The sequence below is a fragment of the Ochlerotatus camptorhynchus genome, unplaced genomic scaffold (genome assembly GCF_037179485.1).
Source record: "Ochlerotatus camptorhynchus isolate MF236.1 unplaced genomic scaffold, CSIRO-AGI_Acam_v1.1 ptg000003l, whole genome shotgun sequence".
NCBI classification, from domain to species: Eukaryota; Metazoa; Arthropoda; class Insecta; order Diptera; family Culicidae; genus Ochlerotatus; species Ochlerotatus camptorhynchus.
In genome coordinates this window covers 32,749-59,274 of record NW_027040495.1, presented here as the reverse complement: position 1 = coordinate 59,274, position 26,526 = coordinate 32,749, and the positions used below count along the sequence as shown (strand labels likewise).

Below are 26,526 nucleotides of genomic sequence, written 5' to 3'. Positions count from 1 at the left end.
CCCGGGTTCAATACCAGTCGGCACCGCCGGGATTTTCTGAGGTTTAAAATCTCTGACCACGCCCTCCTTCGGAAGGGAAGTAAAGCCGTTGGTCCCCAGTTCATGAGTTGATGGGTCAATAGGTGTGGGAGCTGCCTCTCTGGCGTCAGTAGCATTGGTACTCAGTACGGAAAACAAGATCGACGGAAATCAAATCAAGGAAAATAATTTAAAAAAATTAAGGGAATTAATTCCCGCTGATTTAAGCAAGTTTCTCAACTCTCGGAAGCTACCCAAGTACATTTTAAGTTTTATCGAGTTTTTAAAGCATTCCAAAAGTTCAAATCATGGTCTACAGAACCCTCATAAAACCAAAGTTGTTACTTTGTTGGTAATTCGAATCAGCTAAAAAGTATGATTTTTTAAAGATAGCCCACATCAACTATTAAACCATATCCGGGAGATTTACGCTGGGTAGAACTATCAATAACATAAAAAAAATCATAATTTTCAGAGGATGTTTACCGAGTCTGTCGAGAGCTACGCATCCAGGAAAGGTCGGAAGCAATTTCCGGGGCAAGTTTGAAAATTCCAGAGGAAGTCGGCACACAACTCCGGGGCAAGTCAGCATTTCTAGGGGTATTCAGAAGGAGCTTACTGGTGAAATTTAGCTTGCAATTGCTCATCACAGTTAAAATCCTATTATTCAAAATTTTGAAATTATGAGACATTATAATGTATTTTATTTGTATTTTATTTTTATTTGTAAGATGCTGGAAGCGGAGGTTTATGACATATAAAACCTGTCGCTTTCAGAGGACCACAAATTAGCGTTTTTATGATCGCTGATTGCTCACTCATCGTTATTACTCATTACTGTTAAAATCACCCTCTGAAAGCACAGATTTTATGTGTCATATATAAACTTTACCTCCTCTGCTTGCTTCTTATTAAAATTATTATTATAACATCTCATGTTACATAATTCCGAAAAATTGAATTTTAGCTGTAATATTTATTTGCAAACTTGATCGTAAGAATTGTCCGGTGTCAGTCAGAAGGAACTTTCAGAGTAAGTCTGGATAAAACTGGGGACCAACAGCTGTACTTCCAATCACCATGACCACTACACCACCGCCCGATTTTTTTTAATAAAACAACGAAATTACAATGATTTTTATTGTTGAATTTGGAGTACATTAAAATTTATTGTGAAATTTTTGTACGGAGGAAAAATAAATTTCGTTTTTTAATGATACAATGCTCAAACAATGCAAATTAGTGCGATAAGATCAAATTTGTTCTAGAAAAATCACTTTTTTTTGTTGTTAAGATGCATATCAACCCCCCCTTTTCTACTGCAAATTTCTCAAATACCATGATTTTCATTGTTGTGAACCATGACATTCTTTGTGATTTTAACGTAATGGACAACAATGTCGAAAGGTACAGTAGCAGCACCTACCCCACCCGTGTGCCATCGAGATTGTCAAGTCGACGATGACAGTAGCACATATCGTGGTAGGGGTAAACAATAGTTGCAATTTCCAAACCTACGACTGGATGCCTTCCTTCAAATAACAACTGAAGTGCGGTAAAAATCGGTAGAACTGTTTAAAACACACCGTTGGTATTTGAGCGGTCGGTTTTCATCTCTTTTTGCCAGTGGTGGCGGGGGGGGGGACACACACCCCTCACCATCCCTCTCCAAAGGGGGAGTTTGGTAAAGAGAGATGAAAAAACCGATTCGTACCTACCTTAAAAGTTGTCCTAGCTCGCTATTCTAATATCTATATGCAATTTTCACACTGCCGTACTCTAACGGAACTATCAACTCTATGCTTTCATCTACTCCATCTATCGTATAAAAATTACCACTACAGTCTGTTATTTGAAATTAGCATCTTCAACTATGTAAATCGTTGACTTCACGCAGAAGTAATACTAAAACATATAGTCAAAGTTGTTTTGAAGTTTTCCACGCCTGTGCTGAATAAAACTCATTGTTTTGGCACTTGATTGGAAGTCCTTTTTGAGCCACAAAAATTTGTGGCATTTTCGAAAAATTAGCAACAGTGTGCTTCGCGATGATAAATTATAACATTGTGAATAGTTAAGGGGTAATTTTATTACAAAGCATGATTGTATTTTCTTGAAGATGAGTTTAGAAATATCAGACTTTTGATATGCCATCAGGAAGCTTGAATTGGACAAACGTTCGAGTCAGCGGGGCAAAATTTTGAGTCGCGTTCCAAACCAGCAAAGAGGAAGCACTTTCATTAACCATTAACATCATTTTTATACATCCTCTACAAATAATATGTGTATAACAACTCAGCCTCCAAAACTAATCTTTTACCGTGAATACTTCAAAAGGAGTAGCTGAACCTAAAATATCACACCAGTAAATCACGACAGCTTTGTGATCGAACTCATTCGGGTCCCTAGGCTACCAAATTAAATTATCATTAACCAAATCACCATTCATCCCAACCCCTCATTGTCGTCCATAAAACATCCCAAAGAAGATTAATTCTCGTAATAGATCCTATTAATTGTATAATAAACTGCTCTCCAGAGTGCTTTCTTCAATATGCAGGATCTAATGTGGACACTCGTCTTCGGCTCACACTTTCATGGGATAGAAGGCTTGACACCGACTCATTCGTAAATTCTACATTCACCAGCCATATGACCCTATTTGGGAAGGGAGGGGGAAAGTGGGAAACCACACTACCCAAATTGGTGGACTGGGACTTGTGGGTAGAAAGTGATTAAAGTCGATCCAGGGCTTAGCAGCTGACCTTCCTCAACTACACATAGTTCTTCGGAAAGCAATAATTTTGTTCTGTGTCAGTCTAGCCTTCATATTTCACACTTATCTGCTGGGATTAAAACTTAGCTTTTCCATAACCTGTGCTGCTCTAAATGGAGAGGCAAATGAAATGAAAAAGACTGTGCAAATATCGGTTCCTTACTTAGCTGCATATGTATGGTACAATGTCGTTCGTTTTATAGCAGGTTTGGTAATACGGACATGATTTCGTTTACTCTTTGTCCACTGTGGTTTTGGTTGGTTGGATGTAGATGAGTTAAATCTGTTTCTTTGCAAATAGACATAGGGATTATTTTATGTGAGTTTAAGGCTTTTACTATGAAACTATATGTATGGTATTTTAAGATCGTTTAGTAACATGGACCTTTAGTGATTTCATAGCCTAAGCTAACTTGTTTGGGGAGAGGGAGTCCTGTAACGTACATGGTAACATTTTCGATTCACAAGCGGATGGTCATGGATTCACGGACCCACTACCAGGCATGGAAAACCATTTACATTCATTTCGTGCATTTATTTACATTCATTTGACTCTAACATTTTTCATCAAAGGAATTTCGTAAAATGATGTATAAAGCTATTGTAGGTTTTGATATATGCTACAGCTCTGTTGATAAATTAAATCTGTATCTCTTATGCATGATGAATCACAGCGAACAAATCATTCCACTCCATCACGGGTAGGCTGGCCTAAATACTAGTGTACACGCTTGATTTTGAATATATCTCAGCGAAAAAATCGAAACTCGAAAGTTTTCACACAGGCTCGCATCTTTTGTAGGTTTATAAATACTCAAAATTGGATGCTTTGTATGTGATGTATACAAACATGAAATTATGGTTTTTTTTTTCTGAAAGATGCCTAAAAACATATTTTGTAAAATTGGGTGAGACTTGATCCCCCTTTGATGACATGACTCAGGAACTTTGCATTTGATTTTTTTTATAAATCTCTGGAGCCTTTGACATGATATATGCATTCCGTCCTCTGAAATAAACTAGGAAACTCAGTTTTAAGACACTTGATCCTCTGTTTATGATATATATTTGAATACAGGTATCCCCAAACAGAGATGTATTTTTTCACACTCTAATATCACACTCTTATTGGGGATCAAGGATACCCTAATTGAGTTTTCAACAAAACATCAAACTGAACAAAAAATCAAGAGATACAAATTCAATTCAATAATTATAATTTATCCTACATATTCACAGCTTTGCGCTGTGAAAATTTGATACGTTTCGGTTGAAAATCTAATCAGTTATTATAAATTTTCATGCTGGCTTAAAACATATACGATCCACAATCTGACGCAAATGTCATCATAAACCCGAGAAACACACAAGTTCTATATCCGTTTATATAACCGTTATGACAGGTTTTGGTCGTAAAAAAGTTTTCTCAACATACTTGTATGATACTTTGTTTCTTGGGATATTACCTTCCATCTAGACGAACTATGTGGAAACTTACCTGTAAAAAATCGGCTCAGGATTTTGAGAAACCAAGGGGAAAATAAGTATCCCCGGACCAGCGCACAGTGGCTTATTTCGAGCAAAAAAACAGACGCAATTCAGAAACGGGTTTTCAGCTAACGGAAGATAGTGAATCTTTTGTAAAAAATTCCGGGGAATCTCATGGTGCCAACCCCTTTCCGGAAAAATGGCAGGAAACGTCCGATTTCTCCCTTTTTCCCCTATAAATGAGAAATATTTGAAAATATCGATCTATAACAATCTGCAACTTCGATAAAGACATTCAAAAACCATTGTACCTTACGTAAAAAAGTCTAAGAAATCGAATGCCAGTATCCTCTTTGATGTCAAAAATCTTAAAGTGGCCCAATTCACCCGTTTTCCCCAATAAGTTGAAATTTTTGGAAATATTGATCTATAACAATCCGCAACTTCAATAAAGATATTCAAAAACTATGCTGCCTCACGTAAAAAAGTCCAAGGAATCGAATAGCGTTATCCCCTTTCATGTCAAAGATCGAAAAGTGGCCTAATTCACCCGTTTTCCCCTAAAAATTGAAATTATTCAAAATATCGATCAATAACAATCCGCAACTTCGATGAAGGCAATCAAAAACCATGCTACCTTACGTAAAAAAGTCTAAAGTATCAAATGCTGGTAACCCCTTCAACGTCAAAGATCGAGAAATGGCACAAATTGCCCATTTTCCCCTATAAGTTGATTTTTTTTTTAAATTTCGATCTATAACAAATCAAAACTTCGATAAAGACATTCAAAAACCAAGCTGCTTTACGTAAAAAAGTCCAAGGAATCGAATGCCGTTATCCCCTTTCATGTTAAAGATCGAAAAGTGGCCTAAATCACCCGTTTTCCCCTAAATATTGAAATTTTTCAAAATATCGATCAATAACAATCCAAAACTTCGATTAAGACATTCAAAAACCAAGCTGCCTTACGTAAAAAAGTCTAAGGAATCGAATGCTGGTATCCTCTTTAATGCCAAAAATCTAAAAGTGACCCAATTCAACCGTTTTCCCCTATAAGTTGATTTTTTTTTTAAATATCGATCTATAACAATTCACAACTTCGATAAAGATATTCAAAAACCATGCTACCTTACGTAAAAAAGTCCAAGAAATTGAATACCGTTATCCCCTTTCATGTCAAAGATCGAAAAGTGGTCTAATTCACCCGTTTTCCCCTATAAGTTGAAATTTTTGAAAATATTGATCAATAACAATCCGCAACTTCGATAAAGACATTCCAAAGCCATGCTACCATATGTAACAATAAGTTGAAGGGATCAAATTCCGGCATCCTTTATACTGTCAAAGATCAGAAATCAAATCAAATGTTGCCCGCTCAAGACATTTTCATTAGAAATAATAAGAAGCGTTTTGACTTTGACTTTGCACCTGTGCAAAAATGTTATCAATTTTAATTCTTTTTTATCATGTAGTATCATCCTCATCGCTTTCCTCTTCACTCTCATTTGATTCATCATCGCCCACTTTGTACATTGCTATCGTCTTCATCGGCCTTATCCCTATCATCTTGATCGGAATAGTAAAATGTCATCTGTCGCTCAAACAGCTCGTCTTTTATTCTTTTCCGTGAGCGTTCTGCTGGAACATCTTGATCAGCGTGTTTCGGGTCTGACCAGGTCAATGAGAGGCGCATCATGTCTTCCAAGTTGTTCTCTGGTGACGTTTTCCGAGAAAGATACGTTCTGCCATATTTGGACCGTGGGGAGCAACAGTGGCAGAAACTTCCGCCAAAGATGCGACACCTGCAGAACAATAATGACGGTCGAGCACATTCTTATAAACTGCCCTTGTTTCCACGGACCACGAGAACTTTACGGGATCCCGGGCAACATCCGAGACGCCCTTCAGAACGACCCGGTAGCAGAGGCACAACTGATATGTTTCGCGAAGGAGGCCGGAATCTACAAGAGGGTTTAACCCATATACATTATGACAGTAGGCCCGGCATTCCCTGCCGGTAGCGGGTGCCAGGTCTATCCTGGCAGCTGCTACCGGTGGGGCTCTGCTGGGGTCCTCAAAACAAAACAGAAAACACAAAAGATGACAGCAACATAGGACAGTAAGGCAAAATAAGTTCCCCTCTGGAACCGCAACCATGATTCAACTCCGCAAAATAAAAACTCTGTACCTTCTCTCCCTTTGGGATACCCCCTTCTGGGGTGTCCGGAGACGAACCAGTCCAGGGCTGAAAGTCTCCTTAATAAAGATATAAAAAAAAATATTTGGACCGTTTATGGCACCTCTCACCGGCTTGTTCATCCGCAAAACTTAGAGGATATGGCTGAAATGGTTCAGTTATGAAATTAGTTTTTCTTCCTGCCATAAGAATCTTTTAATTATAGTTACCAATTTTTCGATGTACTCCGGTAGGTGTGAATATTTATGCATTGATGGCGGTATTTTATTATTCAGGAATGGAAACTGCTTCCAGATCTGCTGTTCAAGCTGCGCATACAATTGTCTGACTTTTTCGGCGTTAAGATGTTTGGATGACAATGCCAAAGAACTTATCATTCTGAGCTTTTCTACCAACTCCTGGCTGATTCCCAAAATGGCGGAGAAGTTCTTTGGATCAGCGAGGAGTCTTCGAGCCATGTTTCCGTTATTGGATGAGCCGCTTCCTCCGATTTTCGGTCTATTTATTAAGAGTTTAAAGTGGCTCTCGAGCTGTCTGGTTATCTCCTTTCTCTTCTTCTTAACTTTAGTGTCCTTTTGTGCGGGATGTCCAGGAATGTGCAGCTGACCAGAGACCCGAATCAGCCATTCTACACAGTTCAGTCGACAATGGTAAAAAGACGGTCCAATCCGATCGTCTGCTGCGTTGACGCATAGAGGACACTTATGCGTGTCAGTGTTTTTGTTCACCGCATTAGCAACTTTGCCGTCAACCATCGAGTAAAAAGCCGAAACCGTGACATTCAACCTCAATCCTTGCTGAATGAAAAAAAAAGTGCAATGAGTGAGTGCCTTTATCGAAGTTTTGGATTGTTATTGATCGATATTTTGAAAAATTTCAATATTTAGGGGAAAACGGGTGATTTAGGCCACTTTTCGATCTTTAACATGAAAGGGGATAACGGCATTCGATTTCTTGTACTTATTTACGTAAAGCAGCTTGGTTTTTGAATGTCTTTATCGAAGTTTTGGATTGTAATTGATCGAAATTAAAAAAAAATGCAACTTATAGGGGAAAACGGGCAATTTGTGCCACTTCTCGATCTTTGACGTTAAAGGGTTTACCGGCATTCGATTCCTTGGACTTTTTTACGTAAGGTAGCATGGGTTTTGACTGCCTTTATCGAAGTTTTGGATTGTTATTGATCGATATTTTGAAAAATTTCAATATTTAGGGAAAAACGGGTGAATTAGGCCACTTTTCGATCTTTGACATGAAAGGGGATAACGCTATTCGATTTCTTGGACTTTTTTACGTGAGGCAGCATGGTTTTTGAATATCTTTATTGAAGTTGCGGATTGTTATAGATCAATATTTCCAAAAATTTCAACTTATTGGGGAAAACGGGTGAATTGGGCCACTTTAAGATTTTTGACATCAAAGAGGATACTGGCATTCGATTCCTTAGACTTTTTTACGTAAGGTACAATGGTTTTTTAATGTCTTTATCGAAGTGTTCAATCCCAGTCGGCGCCGCCGGGATGTTCTGAGGCATAACATCTCTGATCACGCTTTCCTTCGGAAGGGAAGTAAAGCCGTTGGTCCCCGGTTCATGAGTTGATGAGTCGATAGGTAGGGTTCAGGTGTGGGAGCTGTCTCCCTGGCGTCGGTAGCATTGGTGCTCAGCACGGAAAACAAGATCGACGGAAAACAAATCAAGGAAAAAAAAAGTATCCCGGAGATCAAGTGTGTCCAGTCTCCCCTACAATCCGAATATCATTAGCCTCTTATCTATACATTGTGGTTAATTTGATCTCAAAGTTCGTCGATAGGCTAGAACTTTTTTAATTGGCAATGAATTTGTCTAACTCTTCCGTGATTCGGTGTGTCCTTTTGGAATCTGTAATAGAACAGTTTTACGCCAACTGACGAATCGATTTTATTTTTACCACTACGAATTCTATGAAATTTCGTAAAATTGTTCACTAGAGGCATTGGACCAAGTTTGTGCTGGAATTCGGCCATTTTTAAATGACAAAACTGTTAAAAACTTTAATAGCATAAAAGTAAATTTTCAACTATTTTAAACTTATGTTTATTTCAAAGTTTATCAAAAATGGTAACTTTTCTGAAATTGACACAAAGGATACTTTTGAAAATCATCAAAAATGTAGAACATCAACTATTATTACAAAATTTGAATTTTTTTTCAACAAATATTTAAAAACAGCAGAAACATTTGTTTGTTCCGAAAATTAATTTTCTATGCACAAATAACATAAATATTGCGTGTAAAAAAAGTTAAAACATTTTACTTAAAGTTTATGTTGACGTGGAAGAAAAATTGACTTTGAATTAAATTTCAATAAAAAATAAAGTAGAGATCAGTTTGTTCCAACATCTGGCTAATTTTGCAGCATCCCGAGTCACCTTGCCAGTTTTCTTCAACTTTCGCTTGATGATTGTAGGGGAACTATGGGTCAGGCGGTGTGGGGATTTTTTATTATTATCGGGCAAAACGGGCCGCAGGTTCTCAGAATGAGGTGCAATTTCGCCCTCAGGTAGAGTATCATATAAATGAAACAAAAATTAAAAAATTTTGGTTTGGTGGATTTTCCGGGAAAACTTTTGTGAAAGTTTTTGGATTTTCCCGGACATCACGAACTGCTAAATTGCTACAGATTAAGTCAACATCGCATAATATTTAAATTGACTTGTATTTTTGTATCGTATTATATTACAAATAAATCGGGTAAGATCGTAAGGCTTCTCAACCTAAATTTGTTATTTCAGATTAAATCGTATGTGATGTCAAATCAAATCGTTTAAACATTTATTGCATTTGCACGTGAATAGCTTTCACTTTTGTACGTTTAAACCATTTTTGTACATAATTGTGTGTTATGAGCAATCATTCACATTTTTACAAAAAATCGACCATTTTGGATGTTGTAATTTATTACAATATAAAGTCTTTGTTTTTTTATTCTCTATTTAATTGCTATGATATATATCTAAGTGTTTTTACATTTTTCCTGCCTTGGCATTTCAGTAAACAGGTTTTCTAAAACTGCATGTCAGTATAACACATTAACTAAATCGCATCTAAGTATAAAGGGAGTTAATCGCTGCAATTAAGGATTGCAACAATTTTTGCCTGAAATTATTAATTATTTTGTTGGACATTTGTTCTAAAGTCTCAACATTCGAAATTCTATGTATCTCTGTAGTACTGTACCATGGAGGCAACATAAAAAACATTTTCAGAATTTTGTTCTCAACCCTTTAGTGATTTTTTTTCCTGGTAGTGCAACAACTAGACCATATTGGCACAGCATAAAGCATGGCCGATCTAAAAACTTGTTCAAATATTAGAAGTTTATTCGTCAGGCAAAGTCTGGATTTCCTATTTATAAGAGAATACAAACATTTTATATATTTGTTACAATTGGCTTCAATGCCCACAATGTGATCTTTAAAAGTTAATTTAGTCTAGTACTAATCCAAGATATTTCATTTGGTTTGACCAGGAAATTGGAACTCCGTTCATAGTGACTATGTGACTACTACATACTAGGTTTCAAAAAGGAAGCTCTAGGCTTATGTGGAAATATTATAAGTTGAGTTTCGGTGGTCCGAAGTGAAAATACTATACAATATTGGCCCAAGAATGCTACCCTGAGGAACTCCAGCTCTAACAGGTAGTCGTTAAGATTTCGAATTTCGATAATTTACCTGTTGAGTTCTGTCAGTTAAATAATTTTGAACTAATTTCATAAGTATTTCAAGTTATAGGAGCCTAGTGACGTTTTTTAAACCATGGTTAAACAACGAGGGCATGGGAAAACATCGAAATTTCGCTGCTAATTCGCTACGCTCCTCTCTCACAAAAAAACGTAGAAAATTAGTAAATCTGAACAGCTACGCAATAATTGAGCTATTTTGGGAGCATTTCCGGTTTTCTTTCAGGTTGATGCATACGTCCCAATTTCTAATGCATGTGTCGACATGCTCGTGAGTACACAGTTGTACTTTGTCTCTAACTGGTTGATGAAAAACATCGTGTTATTTATCTCCTCATGTAACACAACCCAGCTAAGTCTTGGAAAAAGTCAAACAAGGAAACCGGCCCGCCGGTTGTGAAGAAGGGCAATCTGACGAAAGAAGAGAAAATTAATGAAAACGGAAAGAAGAAGCATGAACCTTCACTAAGTTCGTACTGCATCCAGAAAGGTACTGTTTTCGTGAACCATCCTGACGTAGGCTACATGTGGTAGTTTGCTCGGGAATCTTCGTGATCCTGTTTGAGGCGCATGCGTACACAATTAGTCTACTCTTTCGGAAACAACAGAAGTCGAATTCAAATCACGTCCCGGCAAGGACGATGAATTCTACCTATATTAATGTTTTAATTTAAAGTACCCTGACGCCACAATGACAGGGTCAGTAGATTGATAGTCTGTGCTGATTGTCGTTGGTCTCGTGGGCAGCATTCCTGGAATTGCACGTGAGTCATAATTTCTAGTAGGGTGGTCGAAGGAAAATTGCGAACTGGGGGGTTGCCGAAAGGATACGCATTACACTGAGCGGTTGATGGTGGTTTCAGACATTGTCAGTTATCGTTGAACCACCGATTGGATAACACGTATCAGGCCTCCGGGACAAACAAGGCTCCATAGTGGTTGGTGTGTGTGTGTGTGTGTGTGTGTGTTTTTATTTTATTTTGCTAGTTGCTTTGACATCATGTGTATGTAGTGAGTCATAACATTTTGATGTGAACTGAAAGTAGCTACTATGCGACGAAAGCAATAGCAAATTGGAAAACAGCCATCCTGGTATCAAATGATCCAATGTTATGAGTCCCTTTGGTTTTATGTTGGATGTTTCACGGTGACACGAAAAGGAATATGTTCTGTCGACAAGACAAAGAGAACGATTCGAGTTCGCATAAATTACTTAGTCTTGTGATACGCATATACCAGAAAAGCCTTGACATTAGCGATTTGGAACGTGGGAGTGATCCAGAAAACGGACGAGAAATTGTTATGTCATCATTTAAAGTTTCTCGCTAGTTGCTTTTCTTATTTGAACTGATCTTCGAACCTGGACACTGAGCACTCGGAATTTTCTGTGTTCCTGCCACAGTTTTCATTTGAGTAGAGTTTTTTCGTTTGTTCAAAGTTTTGTTGTTCGTATTTGAAAGTTTAATAGCTTTTTCGTATGCTAAATTTCGATGTTGAGTTTCATTGAATTTTGATTTTCTCGTTCCTTACCGGTTTTCTGATTGCTGCCGGCGTCAACAGCTGAGCGTGAGGAAAATAATAGTTCGTAGTGAGTGCTTCCAATGGCAGAAGTAATACAGCAAGATTGCTGTAGCATATGGTGCTGCCGGAATAAGGATTCGAAATATTTGCAGAACAACTATTCTGGGAATGTACATACATAAGAACAGCCAACGCTAGATATAGTGAATAAAGTGTCTAGAGTATTTTAGATGATACAATGTCGGTGAAATTGCATTTAATTTGAATTCATATAATCCTGTGTAGTGCTTTCTACTGTGTGCAACAACTGGTCACGTTTAGAATGAAATTTTTCTGAGAGCTGTAACCGAGATTTGTCTGGATTACGATTTTCCAATTCAACTCACATCAACAGGTAATTTAATTTGAAAACTTTTCTGGTTCTATTTTTTTTTATTTTGGCCTTCAATTTTAGAGAACGCGTTTTTATTTCAACATTGCTGATTGCTTCCCAACCGAAGGCATTTAGAAACACTTAATCATAATTATAAAATCAATTTCCTTTGATTATTTTATTATTTAGATAAAATTGCAATGTTATTGAATCTATGAAATAATTAAGTTATATATTTTATGCTTTTAATTTAATTTATTTTGCTTAAATCCATTAAAAATTTGGTTATACAACTGTTATAACAGAATTGTTCCGGTATTGGAATCTTAAATGTCAACTCCAAAGAATACATTCAGATAATTTCTTTCATATGATCGAAAATTTCAATGATAATCCTGAGCACTTAAAAAATAGCACTAATTTCAAAATCACACAGGACATATACAGATGACTTTCATAACCTAGTGTATTATGCGGATTCAGGTTACTAATAATTGAGAACTATTCAACGGAGAAACTCCAACAAAAAATCAGTTCCCTAAAGCATATGCTTACCAAAGTACAGGCAATAGAATCGGAAAATTGCCGATGTTTGAAAAATCAAAGTAACCCCAAAACAAAAACCCGAATTTATCCACCTATGGTGTGATCAGACCCTTCTTACTTATTCAAGTTTATTTATTTTATTGTCATTATCAGTGACCAAGCCCCCCACCCCCGTGTCATCCAGTGACGCTACGTCACTGCCTGGGGGTACCCGGAATATATCCGGGTGTGGTCTATTTGGTGAGGCTATCAATCACCTTATCATCGTATTTTAATGTGATTTAATGGGTTTTAATTCAATTCATATTCAAGCAACTTCAACGGGGTACCCGGAACATGTCCAAGTGTGTCCAATGTGGTCTGGAACACTTAACACGACTTGCATTGATCTTATTTTTGAATTCTGTAGTAATTTGATCTGTCGCATGATGGTTTTGATACGTTTTCCGTTAAATCCAGCGTGAAGGCCCATATTCACCGGATCTTATACCGGCCATATCTCCGGAACCGGTTCACCGATTCCAAAACTGTTCAATAGCGTTCAATGGGACCCCAAGACCTATCATTTGGCGCCGAGTTTGTCCAAATCGGTTGAGCGGTTGCTGAGAAACGTGAGCGCATTCATTTCGTTACATACACACACACATACACATATACACACGTAAACACACACACACACATGTTCCGATCTCGTCAAGCTGAGTCGAATGGTATATGACACTCGGCCCTCCGGGCCTCGGATCGATAGTCGGTTTTTCAAGTGATATCTATACCCTTCTTTGTGAGAAGGGTAAAACTGATGTGCGGTCACAAGACAATACAAATAGGTAGTTCAATCTCACTTTTATCCATGTGGAATAGTTTTTTTTCTCCTATGTTTTAAGATGATCCTGATAGTTTAAATTTAAAGAATTCAAATGCGGTATACAGTGGTTGTTCTCGATCATCAAAAGTATACAATATTATCCGAAAAACAGATTGTTTTAACTTGAAAAAAGTGGTTTATCCGAGTTCAAACCACATTTGGCTGCGCTTAGTTGCATTGGTCATTTTTAATAGTATTAAAATCAATATTTGACCCCTTTGTACTTGGCCGAATATGTTTGTCTAAAATCGACTTGTACCTTTGAAAACAAACATTTAAACTGCTTATTGGCCATTTGTTTTGTACAAAAAGGCAAAAACGTGTACAGTAAACGGGGTATCTTTGATCATGCGGGTAACTTTCATAGTAGAATATAATGATTAAATTTACTCTCTGCACTATTTCCGAATTGGAAACATTGGTTCCATTTTGCAACTGAGGGTATTACCTTTGATATCGTATAGAGTTTTATCAAAGACAACAAATAAAGAAGACTGGCAACTCTTCCATTTTCTCATACGAACGCTATGAGACAGGTACAATCGCGTCATCTGCCACTAAAAGGTAAATGCTTCGAACAAATTTGATAGCAAAGATTACATCCTCAGAAGAAGGGTTTGTGTATTTGCTCATTTTTCTATGCGTTGCTTCCACCTTCACTCAAGTGCAGTGCAATTGTATCTGTCGCTTGGATTCTGACAAAGTTCCCAGTCTTCTTGATTTGTTGTCTTCGGTTTTATGTAGCATGTTTTAAATATTTTCTAAATTTCATAAAAAAAAACAATTTACTTGTTCTTGCCTGCTTGAAAGGGCACTCAAACAATCACTTATTAAATGTATTTCACATGCAGCCATTACAAATTCAATGTTGGGCCTTATTACGGGTGTCACTACACGGTGATAAGGAAGTGATACTCAGAATAAGAGCCGTGATTGCCGTACAAAACAAATGGGAATCACTTCACCGTGACGACAAGTGACAAGTTTTCACCGTGAAGTGACATCCGTAATAAGCCCCGTTGTCTTTTTATTGCTTATGCTGTTTCTGATTATATGTTCATTCAATGTTTAATATTTCTCGAACTAAATTGTTTGTAGTTCACGCATGTTTATCTACATTCATCAAGTATTATCAAAGAAACCCCAATAAAAAAAACTGATGTTCGGTCACAGGACAAAAAAAAATAGTGCAATTGATGCGCGTCAAATTGTATCGGAGGTGGCAGCACCCTATCAAATTTCAATGTCAAAATACCTTAACTAAATAAAAAGTGGCTTATGGCATACTTAGTTTTTCTAAAATTTATCTAGACTATCATTTGAGAAAAAATCGTTTGAGACCTATACTGAATAAATCGATTTAAAAAAATTTAAAGTCGTTTAAAAAAAATGGCCATGTTTGATTTGAATGAAATTTTGCAATTATGTTTACTACCAACCGTCTTTAAACCGTGATCAATATATTCGGTTACAACATTATTTAAAAGACCATCAATAGGTACAAGGAGACGTCCTCTTTGGAGGACAGGAAAAGGTCCTGTCGTCCACGTTCGGTACGGACGCAGTAAAACATTATAATCGTAAGGGAGCGAATCCGGCGCTAAGGGTAACGTTCATTACGTAAAATGGCATCAGACCTTGTAGTTGTAGACCTGTAGTTAATCTACATAACGAATACTGTCAATAAAATATTCAAGGATACTTAAAATATAGCTTCTGCGTTATTTTAATGCATGTTTAAAGTGTATCCAAACTTATTGATCACGGTGTACATCGCAAGATGGGCACTTAAAAAGTTTTTTTTTAACGTGCCATTTGCATACAAAACTAAACCAGTGAAGGTCATAATCATCTCAGAATCCAATGAAGCTCAATTTGTGAGTCAATTTTGTCTAATCAGCAACTAAATTCACTTTGATTAATCGAGAATTCCATATGAAAAGTGCAGCTAAAAGAGAATATTAATTGGCTACATTTAGGCTTTTTTTTTACTATTTTGAGACAAAATATGTATTTTTTCGCAAACCACAACTTTTGTTAAAAAAATATCAGTCCATTCTTCTTCAGCGAGCATCAATCAAGTTTAAATGCTGACTCAATTTTTGTATTGCATTGTATAAAAATCTGCATGATCAACTTCACCCCAGAAATTAAAATTTGCATTTTTATCTATTTTTAATTCTAGCAAATTCAAAACTAAATTCATAAATTTGCAAAGCATTTACTTTTTCCGGTGTGTGTATCAAAGATGTGGTTAGTAAAATATTCAGGTTTATAGGTAAGAAATTAGCAATTTTTGGTAACTATATCTGAAATTAAAATTATGTTGGGGCAATCCAAATTGAGCAGTATTTTCATTTTGTTTTACCAGGGCTATCAAATAATTTAAAATTAGCAAAAGTTAAAGAAATTTGAACATTGAAATTTTCTGACACTAATTTAAGTGTTTATATTGTTGAATATTTTAGCTTTTCTAAATTATTTAAGAATTTCAATGACATTTTTGTGATTAATGGTATTTGAGCGTTTTTAAGATTGTTGTGGCATTTTCTGGGCTTTAGATAGTTTAATTTCAGGGCTATTCAACAGGTTCAGGTTATGTTGTGGATTTCAAGGCTATTGTGACATTTTACGGCCATTTTTACGTTGTCAAGAATATTAAAAGAGTTGGCTGGCCGGTTAAAGGATATTAAGGCCACCAATCGATCACATCATTCGAGCAGTTTAAAATGACATTTTCTACCACTCGAACTTTAACGTGGAACAATATTTTAATATTTGTTCTTCTACAACCTCGAGAAAATAGGGTCTTATTTGTAAAATGCTTGAAAAATCTAGAATTGATTGTTTCATTTCAGTAAAATCGCTGGTAGAAGGTCGTCCCAAAACTGCTCGACAATATAATTAATTCTAGACCATCTTAGTTTTTTAAAACCCGTTCAGGTAATAATATGCAGGATCGAAACATGCTGCTTTTTTATTGATCTTGAACTATTTGCAGAAAGTAACACGAGGATTATTTGTCTAGAACATTTTAAAACTGCTCATTTTGATGATATTTCTAATACTTATAGTCAGAACGCGGAGCACCTCTGTGTTGCAAGCTTGTTGATCTCATACACGCCTAGGGTTGGCAGTACCTGACTCCTTTTGTGAGTACCGGTATTTTGGTATATTACCGGTATCCAAGAGTTTTGAGGAATAAATATTTATTTGTTGAAAAAACCGGAAAACCTTATTTATTCATTCAAACTTGCATCCTTACCATTAATTCTGATAACGAAAAAATGACTGTAAAGAATATTGAATTAATTTCCTTGCGAGAATGAATTTTAGTAGCAAAATTTCCAAACACAGACAATGGTCTCTCATGGTTCATTGAAAATGGAGCAGCTCCTTGAGTATTTTTTTGATTTTTTTCCTTTACGGTAAGGTTGTCAAAAGCATCTCTGTCATATTTATTTTACTACGTCCTCAACCTCGTTCTAAATATCCACTGTTTTTGTATCTCATCAGCTTGTTTCGGCGAAGTTTTGAAAAAAAAAATCCCCAAAATTACTACTCGTTGACATTTTAACGGCCGGGTTGAACAAAAATGCAAAATGATCAGCGTATTCAACCGTTTTTCATTGTTTGCATAGTTCGTTGGTAATTATTTTGGGAGGTAAGCTGTTCGAACATAAAATGAAGCTTTGTGTCTGCTTCGTATAATGTACATTGCTGTCTGCAGTAATACGCCACAGTTGCATTTAAAGGTTCTAAAGCTAGAATCAATTCTCTAACTAATTCCATATTCTTGTTGGTAGAATTCACCTATCCTTCAAGGTCGATCATCGCTTTTTGTATCGCACTTCTGAGTTCGTAGAATCATTTAAGCATGGTGAGCAAGCTGTGTCACCTGGTCTTATAATCAGACATCAAAATAATTTTCTGAAGGGTGACCTTCAGAAACTTAGGTCTAAATTCTTCATTATAGGTGATTTTAATGCAAAACACCGCTCATGGAATAATGTTCAAAGTAATTCCAATGGTAATATTCTGTTTCATGATTATTCTGCAGGTTATTACACTATTCAATATCCCAACAGCCCAACATGCTTTTGTTCAGCTACAAATCCTTCAACTATTGGTTGGGTCTTAACTGATTCATGTCAGCTTTGTAGCCAATTGGTTACCCGTGCTGACTTCGGTTCTGATCACCTTCCAGTAACTTTTGAAACATCCCAAGAAATAATTTTTAATCCCAACCAACAACTCTACTTTCAATTACCATAGAGCTGATTGGGAGCAATTTCGAACATTTATGGAATATAGCATTCCTTTGCAAACCAAAGATGAAATTAATTATGCTCTTGAATCTCTGACTACTTCTATAGTTGAAGCAAGAGCTGCCTCAGTACCAAAATGCGAGGCTAAATTCGATTCAATTATAATACACGACGGTCTTCAATTCTTGATCTATCTTAAAAATGTCCGTAGGAGACAATTTCAAAGAACACGCGATCCTGCCATGAAAGTTATCTGGCGGGATTTGCAAAATCAAATTTAAAAGCTACACAGATAAAAATTCTGAATTTTAATTGTGATGTAAACATTCATTCACGTAAACTTGTATTTTATTTCACGCACAGTGTTATTATTTCGGCCAGAGCGTCAAATTGAAAGCCAGTGAGCTTGTGAATTTTGAGTCATCAGCGTTTATTTGACTACAACTCACTCGTTGATTTGTATCAATGGTGATCAAGTTCGCCATTTTGAAAATTTCCATCCTCGCCATAACTTATCAAAGTTTGGTCAACTGCTATGATTCCAAAACAGCCAAATAACTTTTCAAAATAGTAATGCTTTGCACTCTTTAAATAAAAAATGTAGGTGTTATTCAATTATCATGGTGTGAAGCAATGTATTTGAACTGGGCTAATCTGCATAGTTTGAAAAAGTAGTGTAAATTTCTGTTCAATATGATGCACATAAATAGAGCGTCACATATCATATAAAGTTCTGACACATTTCATGCAATATAGCAAATATTGTATACAAAAGCCCATATTTGTAAACAAAATTATTTGTAAGTTGCTCGGTTGCGTGAAATGAAATACAAGTCTACGTGAATGAATGTTTACATCACAATTAAAATTCAAATTTTTTATCTGTGTGACGCCATCCCAAGTTGCTTTCAAGTCCTTTTTGCAATATAAGGTTAATATAGAGCTTCCGAATTATAAATTAGCTGTTTATCAGCTTTATATTGTAAAAATGTGGATTATTATGCTTGTTGATTTAATAGTTCGTTAATTTTTCAATAGATTCTGTATAAAATCATGGGTGAGGTAGGATAATTTCGGTTAACAGTTAACTGTAGTAATGCAAACTGAAAATCGACGTAGAGAATCGATCATCGCAGCATGGATTTCATTCTACAAACATGATTCTTCCAAAAACGGTTGAATTTTACCATAATCTACAACTGATCATGACTGTCAGATTTGCCTCTCCAGTGGACGCAACTCATAGCTTGTTAACACCACTCACTGGTCAAAGGAAAATATGATAATTGAATCTTGAGTGCGATTTACGGACTACGAAGCTGATCCAAGAGACAAATTTAACCATGCCTGCACCCAAACTACACCAACAGCAGGTTGTGGACTGATTTCAGCGTTTATGGCACTTGTCTCTGCATGTCACTTCCCTTGGAGTACTCACATACATCACCACAACCGAAGCGCTCTGTCGTAAATCGTATAATCGGATTTCGATTATCTCTTATGCAAAGAGAGCTTTCCCACCAGTATTTTTTTTTTCGTCGTCACACCACACCGCATTCATTTAGTCTCAATTGATTCGATCCGATGTGCATATCCCATGGCTTGTGTCGTTTTCGACATGTTCACGTTCAACTCTGCTTCATCAGAGCTTCGGTGCGATATGTTGCGGGAGGCTTGAGGGAATTTAAATAACCTCTTAAATCGCATGGATCGAAACAAGCCCTTTTTCCCATTCTATCCTGTGTTATCCCATGACTGTGTGAATCTGACTCGTTTCCAGTGTGGTGCTGGATGATGAACTCACACAGAATACTGTTTCCCTTTATATTCACGTTTAGGAAGGTACCTAGTTTGCGAAATTACCCCATGCCGTTGATGAACAGGTTTAATTGGTGAACCACAATCCTTCATGGAGTTTGTAGGCGTTGTTTTAATTATTAATAAAATTCAATTTAATTTCGTACGCATAGCTAATTTAATGAACTAAATCAGAATTCCCAGACGATTTCCAGAAGTTACAGCTCAACCCTGTTATGACGAGCGGGAAACACCAGTTTCACTGCTTGATGATGAATAAACGTCCAAAGGCATATGCGGGCGTAATATGTGCGGATGCGATGGAGCTGGAAATGAACACCTTAATTGTTTGCTCGACATAATTTATGCAGAATTTAATTACCCGCTTTTTTCAGAGATTACAGAGTGGTGCCGCTAATGAAACGCTGAAATGAAGATATTACAGCCACAGCTTGAATATGTTATGCCTCGAGGGATCATTAATGATGGGATGATTTTAAATTTTAGGAAAGCTAATGTTTGCATGAAACTGTTTCAGAACGATGTCACCGATAAAGAGTACATCATTAATCATAGTACTAAGCAGTTATTGTGTGCGTGTTTGCATTGGGCAGAATGGATTAAATAAATTAATTATTGAGTATATTATTCCAATAAGATGAAAAAACTAACAATTCTATAAAAAAAAGAAAACAATAAAAAAAAAACATTTTAAGAAGTGTAATGTAATGGCATTTCTTATTTTTTCACTTTTGGCATGTACCATAGTCTATACGATTTACTGGGCACAATCTCAGAAAAATAAAAAATAAACTGTCCTTGGTAGGGGAAATGGATGTAATGTCGGCCTAAATGCCCCTAACTTGGGCTCATACATAAATTCAGCAATCAACTAAATTTTCAATAGCGACCAAAAATATCCATTTGTACCGTCCCAATGACGCGTTCATCTAGACAAAATTGATAAATAGCAGATTTTTAGCGATGGGCCCAATCTTAGATCCATAGGCTAACATTAGAGTCATTTCCCCTATAACTGATAGTAAGTTAATCTGCGAAGCATTTAACGAACACTTTTTGACAGTTTTTTCAAAATTAGCAGAAAACATCACTCCGACGGGTTCAAACTAGCATTGGGCGATCTTGAGGCAAGAATCGATCTGAGTGAATCGATTCATTTTTTTTTTGAAAATAATCGATTCACCGATTTAATCAAGCATTTTGAATCGATCTTTTTGAACCGATCTTTTGAATCGATTCATTTTAAAAAATGACACTAAAATGATTCAAATATAACGGATCATAGGAAAGTTGGTGCAGAGTAACGCCAAGTTCAGTCAAATATTATTACGTTACATAAGCTATCTTGTTATGAAATATCACTTATTATAGCCATTTAGTGCCATGATTGATATCATTTAGAAATAAATTGTGTAGTACTTACGCAGTAAAAGTTGTGAGTGTAACATACATACATGATGAGAATATAGTAAATTACTATTTTGATTTAATTTGACATGTGGATACTTGATAAGGTGAGTGATTTAACAGATTAGAATATTGGAATTGTTGATATTAAATGATGTGAAAAACAAAAGTGGAAGATAATGCGAAGTACTATACGAGAGCCGCACAGAGAGACGATTAAAGAGCTTTTTGATGTTTAATCGGTGCACACTACTGCACCATTTAAATCGAATGAGCGCGAGCAAGAATGGAAAAGATTAGTGGGAAAACAAACCGTCCGTTCGTCCCTATGTCAATCATACAAGGTCTGGAACAACAGGCAGCTTGCTGGTGTTAGAAGCAAAAATGTTGTAAACATTGCTGAACAAGCGAATGACGATGTCACGACAGCACAACATTCCATACTGCGAATGGCAGACGTGTCGTCACAGAAAACAGCTGTTTCGTGTAAAAAGATAAACATTGCGATGAAATACGAACACCATTAAACATTTCCACATTTCACTAATACCAATAAGCCGGTTGGGCCAGACCTTGTATAATTGACATCGCGTTCGTCCATGTGTGCTAGATAGAGAAAGACAAGGAAACGTCAAAAAGGTCTATAATCGACTCTGGAGTTCCATATTTTCTCTTTCTCGTTCTTGCCTACTGAACTATCACATTGGTTGTTTGCAGTGGACCATCCCGTGGTCTCCAGTGTCCATATTCCAGTCACAACTCCGAATTCATTCTGATAAGATGTCTAGGAGTGTTTTTGAAAAAACCGCGGAGCTCTAGGATCAGATTCATGAATTTACCACTTTTACGGATGTTCCGGATCTTCCGGTGGACCATCCCGTGGTCCTCTGGGTTCATATTCAGGTCACAACTCCGAATTCATTCTGATAAAACGTCTATGAACGGTTTTGAAAAAAACCGCGGAGCTCTAGGATTAGTTTCATGAATTGACCACTTTTACGGTTGTTCCGGGTCTTCCACAGGACCAGACTTGTGACTTTCCGGATGCTAAATGTTCTTAAAAGGTGGCAAATATTCTGTTTAATAACTGTTCAGAAGACACCAGGAAGTTATCTCTTCAAATTACCCTACAATCAGTGTTTGGTCCCAATTAGGTCAAATCCCATTTGCTACGTGTATTCGTTTATGCCGGATCGACCGCACTATAGGAATCCAGGGGTAACCGTACTATAGGAATCCGGCAAGAACGAATCCGTACTATAGGAATCTTGACTGTATACATAAACATAAAAAAATATATAGAAATATACATATACATATACATATACATATATAAATCTATCGAGTCGAGGCATACATGAGGCGCGTGAACCTGGTAGTGCTGGCAGTCTATTCTGCAGAAATCCATTTCCACAGTCACACGAGGCCTAACAAAGCCTTATTTATTGGAGCGGTACCCATTATAATTTCTTATTTTTTGTCAAACTGCGCTCGACTGGTTTTCGTTCCATAGCAATGGCTCGGGTCGTGAGGGCAAACGGAAACCAAAGGAAGGACTAAAGGCAAAAAGTGATATAGATATACCCTCGGCACTCGGTATAAGGAAATGAATGAATTTATGAAAATGAAGCAAAACATCCCAGAACATGTGTGGTAGAATACTTTTTCCCATGCTCAGGGAAAGCTACCTGTTCACGAAAGAAAATCGGATTAAATTCTCGCTTTCGTTTTTCAACCTTTGTTATGTCTGCAATCACAGCCCATGTTGGTTTACCATTATTTTTCCTACGTAAATGTCATTGGTAGGTCGCATATATGTGTGCGTTAATATCGGTTTTTGGAAGTGTTGACTTTCCTACGCAATGCTGGAATTTATTAACGGTTTTATCTTTTTCGTGTATTTATTATTAAGACGTCGAACGCTTTTCTTCGTCGCTCCGTCTTTTATGATGAGGATTAGACCAGTTTATCCAAAGTTCTTGACGTGCATTATCGATTCTAATCGATTGTTTTCTCTGTGTCCGATCACGTCTGCTTACTGGTGCAGTGAAAGGTTGGTTTAAGAATTTAACACGACCCCATCCCCTCCTTTAGAGCCTTGAGCCACATATAAAATTATTGTTTATGCCAAATGTTAGTCAACTACTTCTTTTTTCAGCATACCTTACTCGATATTCTCCATAATTCGGAGGAAATCCAAAATACTTTGATCACTATTCTTATAAAAATTTCCCAGAATTTCCAGAATGTCAATGGTTTCTTGGATATCAAGTACGGTAGAGTCGATCCAGGTGCTTTTTTCTATGAGTCACATCATTCAATTCTTTTATATGAAAATATCTAAATAGAAATTTTTCGGTCAAGATTCCCCAATGAAGAATGCTTGCAGGGGGTAAGATGGACACATTAATGATTGTTATTGTTTTATCGTCAATAAATACAGCATTTTTCTAATAATATCAATATTCTTTAAGTTAAGGAAGCTACATAGAGAAAGTGTACTAGTGCTTGAATTTATCATAAAAAACAAAATTTCTTCTACAAAAATATTTTTTTTTTTCATTATTAGAGTGATTTTTATCCAGTTGCTAGTTCGTCACTTTTATAAGAATTTAGTCTCATTGCTGTTCTAAATGTCTACGTTGAAAAATATGGATTCACTTATTTTGGACTAAAGATTGCATTGGCCACGTCCGGATATGTTCTAGGAATCCCGAGGGAAGTGGGCAACAACTGGTATGGGCTAAAACTCATCATGCAATACATCAAATCACATTAGCACTCAAGATCAAGCTCATTAGCGGTAACGGTAAATGTATTTGGACAAATATATAATATGAAGTAAATTCAGATATTAAAAATTTGTTTCTTAGCAATTACACAGTGTTACATAAAAAAATAGAATGAAATTTTTAAGTGACCTATTGTATGTTGTTAGTCTAGTCGAGTATACCATGAATTCACATTTGAAAATATTCGAACACCACAAAAATTTAAGGTTATTGTTAAAAATCAATGATTTGTTATGATCAAATACTATCAAAAGTAACTCAATCATTTCTCAAACCATTTTTGACGGCTTTCAAAATCAAAACGCCAGAGTTTCTGAAATTTATGCACATTTATGATGAATTTACAGAAATTCGTCGAGTTTTTTTTTTAAAGTATGATTTAATTTGAATAATATCGACAAATTTCAGTAAAATCACCAGAAATGTGTACACTCGGTCTTTTTTTACACAATGGTTATGTACTTTTTTTTCCTTGATTTGTTTTCCATCGATCTTGTTTTCCGTGCTGAGCACCAATGAACCAGGGAGACAGCTCCTTCTGACTTCCCCCTGGAGTCCTACTGACTAGTCCCGACTTGTTTCATCTTGAATAATTGATTTAAACAAATAAATTTTCAATGAGTATAACAAATTATGTAATCTAGTTTCTGTAAAATTCAAAATGTTTGTGTAAATATATCAACGTCACGCTTCTATATCAACTTTTTGAGTAAGGACAGCGGTCTTAAAATTTAATTGCGTTATTTCCAAGAATGATTTCAAATTAACTTGTCCATACGTTACCTAAATTACATCAAGATTGGAAACTAAACAACCGGTGATCTTCTTTTTTTGGCTTGGCGTTCTTACCCGAGCTTTCGCCTACTCTCAACTCAGTGTTCTTGAATTAGTTCAACAGTTAAAAACAGGCGTTCAGTTTTAGTTGAATGTAGATAGACCAGAATTTAGAAGAAGGTGAAATATCCAAGTTGAAATTATAGGGTCACATGCAGTAGTCAGTAAAGGCATGGTATTACCAAAATGGTGGCGTGTTCGATTCCCGGTCCGATCGAGGAAATCTTTCGGATTGGAAATTTTCTCGACTTTTCTGGTCATAGAGCATCATTGTGCTTGCTACACAAATTCTTGCATTGGTTGGCATCTAAAGCTCTTATTTAATAGCCGTGGAAGAACATTTAGAACACTAAGTTGAAATCCTACAAAACACTTGTAAAAAAAGCTTAATAAGCCTAGTTTTATGTCTTCAGTCACTTTCAGTGTTGGGATAATCATTTTTGTATGTCATTTATTGATTCCTCCTGATCAAATACACCTGGCAGCAACATCAGACAATTCAATCGCCAATTTAATAAGACTGAGCTAGCAAATTTTCACTGATCATTCTTGTTAAATAGATTATAGTAGTGGATTTCAAAATTTAATTTTTTTAGAAGGCACAAAAAAAAAAGAAAAATAGATAAAACAAAGTCATCCAATAAAAGCATGTACTTTGGATCTATTACGATAAGTTTAGACTTATTATAGGATGTGCACGAAAACATAACTCTCCACTGTTTGCCACTTCTCAGAACAATGAAAATATCGATTTCCTCTTTTGTGTAGTATGGGACTTAAAGTTTACACTGGAAAAGACGAATGAAAAATGTATTGATGACTGACTTCGTGTTCGATAATGCAGCGTAAACTTCTAAATGTGCTATACCGTCGTGGTGGGCTACTTTGGACACTTTTCTGGTGTAAGCGATCCATATTTCCGGTATAGCAATCACAAATTCAATGTGGTCTTCTTATTGCTTATAATGTTTTCTGATTATCATTCATCCAATGTTTCATATTTCTTGAATTCTTTGAGTTTCACACATGTTTTTCAACATTCATCGAGCATTATTAAAGTAAACCTTAATAAAAAAAGAAAATATTGATGATCGGTCATAAAACTATAAAAATAGTGCAAATGCAATAATTCCCGTTAAGTATATTACTAACAAATTGACTCTTGGATCCAAAGTATTCGCTAAAAAAAAAAATTAAAAAAAAACATTTATTGCCGTAAATTTTTTAAGAATATACTTAAAAAAAACCTATCAATGGTTACCTCATTTTACGGTAATTAATAATTGGATGTGGTGTTATTTTATTATTATTATAGACAATTTTCAGATGAAATATCCTGCACTATCCAATATTATGAATGTCTATCGACTCCTGGAGGTGCTTGTGGATGGGTTAACATGTTTCAACACGGATTTTGCGTTAAATTTTAGGGAAGGTAAACTTTTTATAGAACTCATTTATAAACTTTCACTTAGGACGTGTTTGTTGATATTAGCTGAAGTTTTTATACGATCGCGTAACCTGCAGTCGCAGTAAAAAGTTGTAGATAGAAATTCAATCGATTATTAAATCTACTTCATTTATTTCATCACATTTGAGAGTGTCCATACTAGCCGGTTTAGTCCAAAGAAGCCCGCCACGACGGTAATACTATTGTCAACAAACGTAACATTTTATTGGAACCAAGAAACTCCAGAGGAAGTTAAGCGAAACGGAACGGAAGAGACATATACACTTTCCGTTTCGAGACTAGAATGATATGTCGCAATAATGCACGTTGTTGTTGGAAGGTTCTTCTGATGGCACATAACTGTATGAAAGCCAGCCCACGTTGAAAGCAAAATATACCACACCATACTTTATACAGTTACCTATATGAATGGAGCATATAATAGGGTTTA

General features: G+C 36.1%; 1 long non-coding RNA gene across 4 annotated transcripts in view; it reads left to right on the top strand.

Moving 5' to 3' along the window:
- Positions 1 to 10,812: 10,812 nt before the first annotated feature.
- Positions 10,813 to 26,526, top strand: part of LOC135712694 (uncharacterized) — a 42,040-nt gene continuing 26,326 nt past the window's right edge. The window contains exons 1-2 of one of the 4 annotated variants that reach the window (XR_010518679.1): positions 10,813 to 10,965; positions 11,791 to 12,116. This is a non-coding gene — a long non-coding RNA (uncharacterized LOC135712694). Of the gene's footprint in view, positions 10,966 to 11,086; positions 11,144 to 11,167; positions 11,244 to 11,790; positions 12,117 to 26,526 lie in introns of those variants that run through there. The other 3 variants (XR_010518677.1, XR_010518676.1, XR_010518678.1) reach the window with 3 other exon arrangements.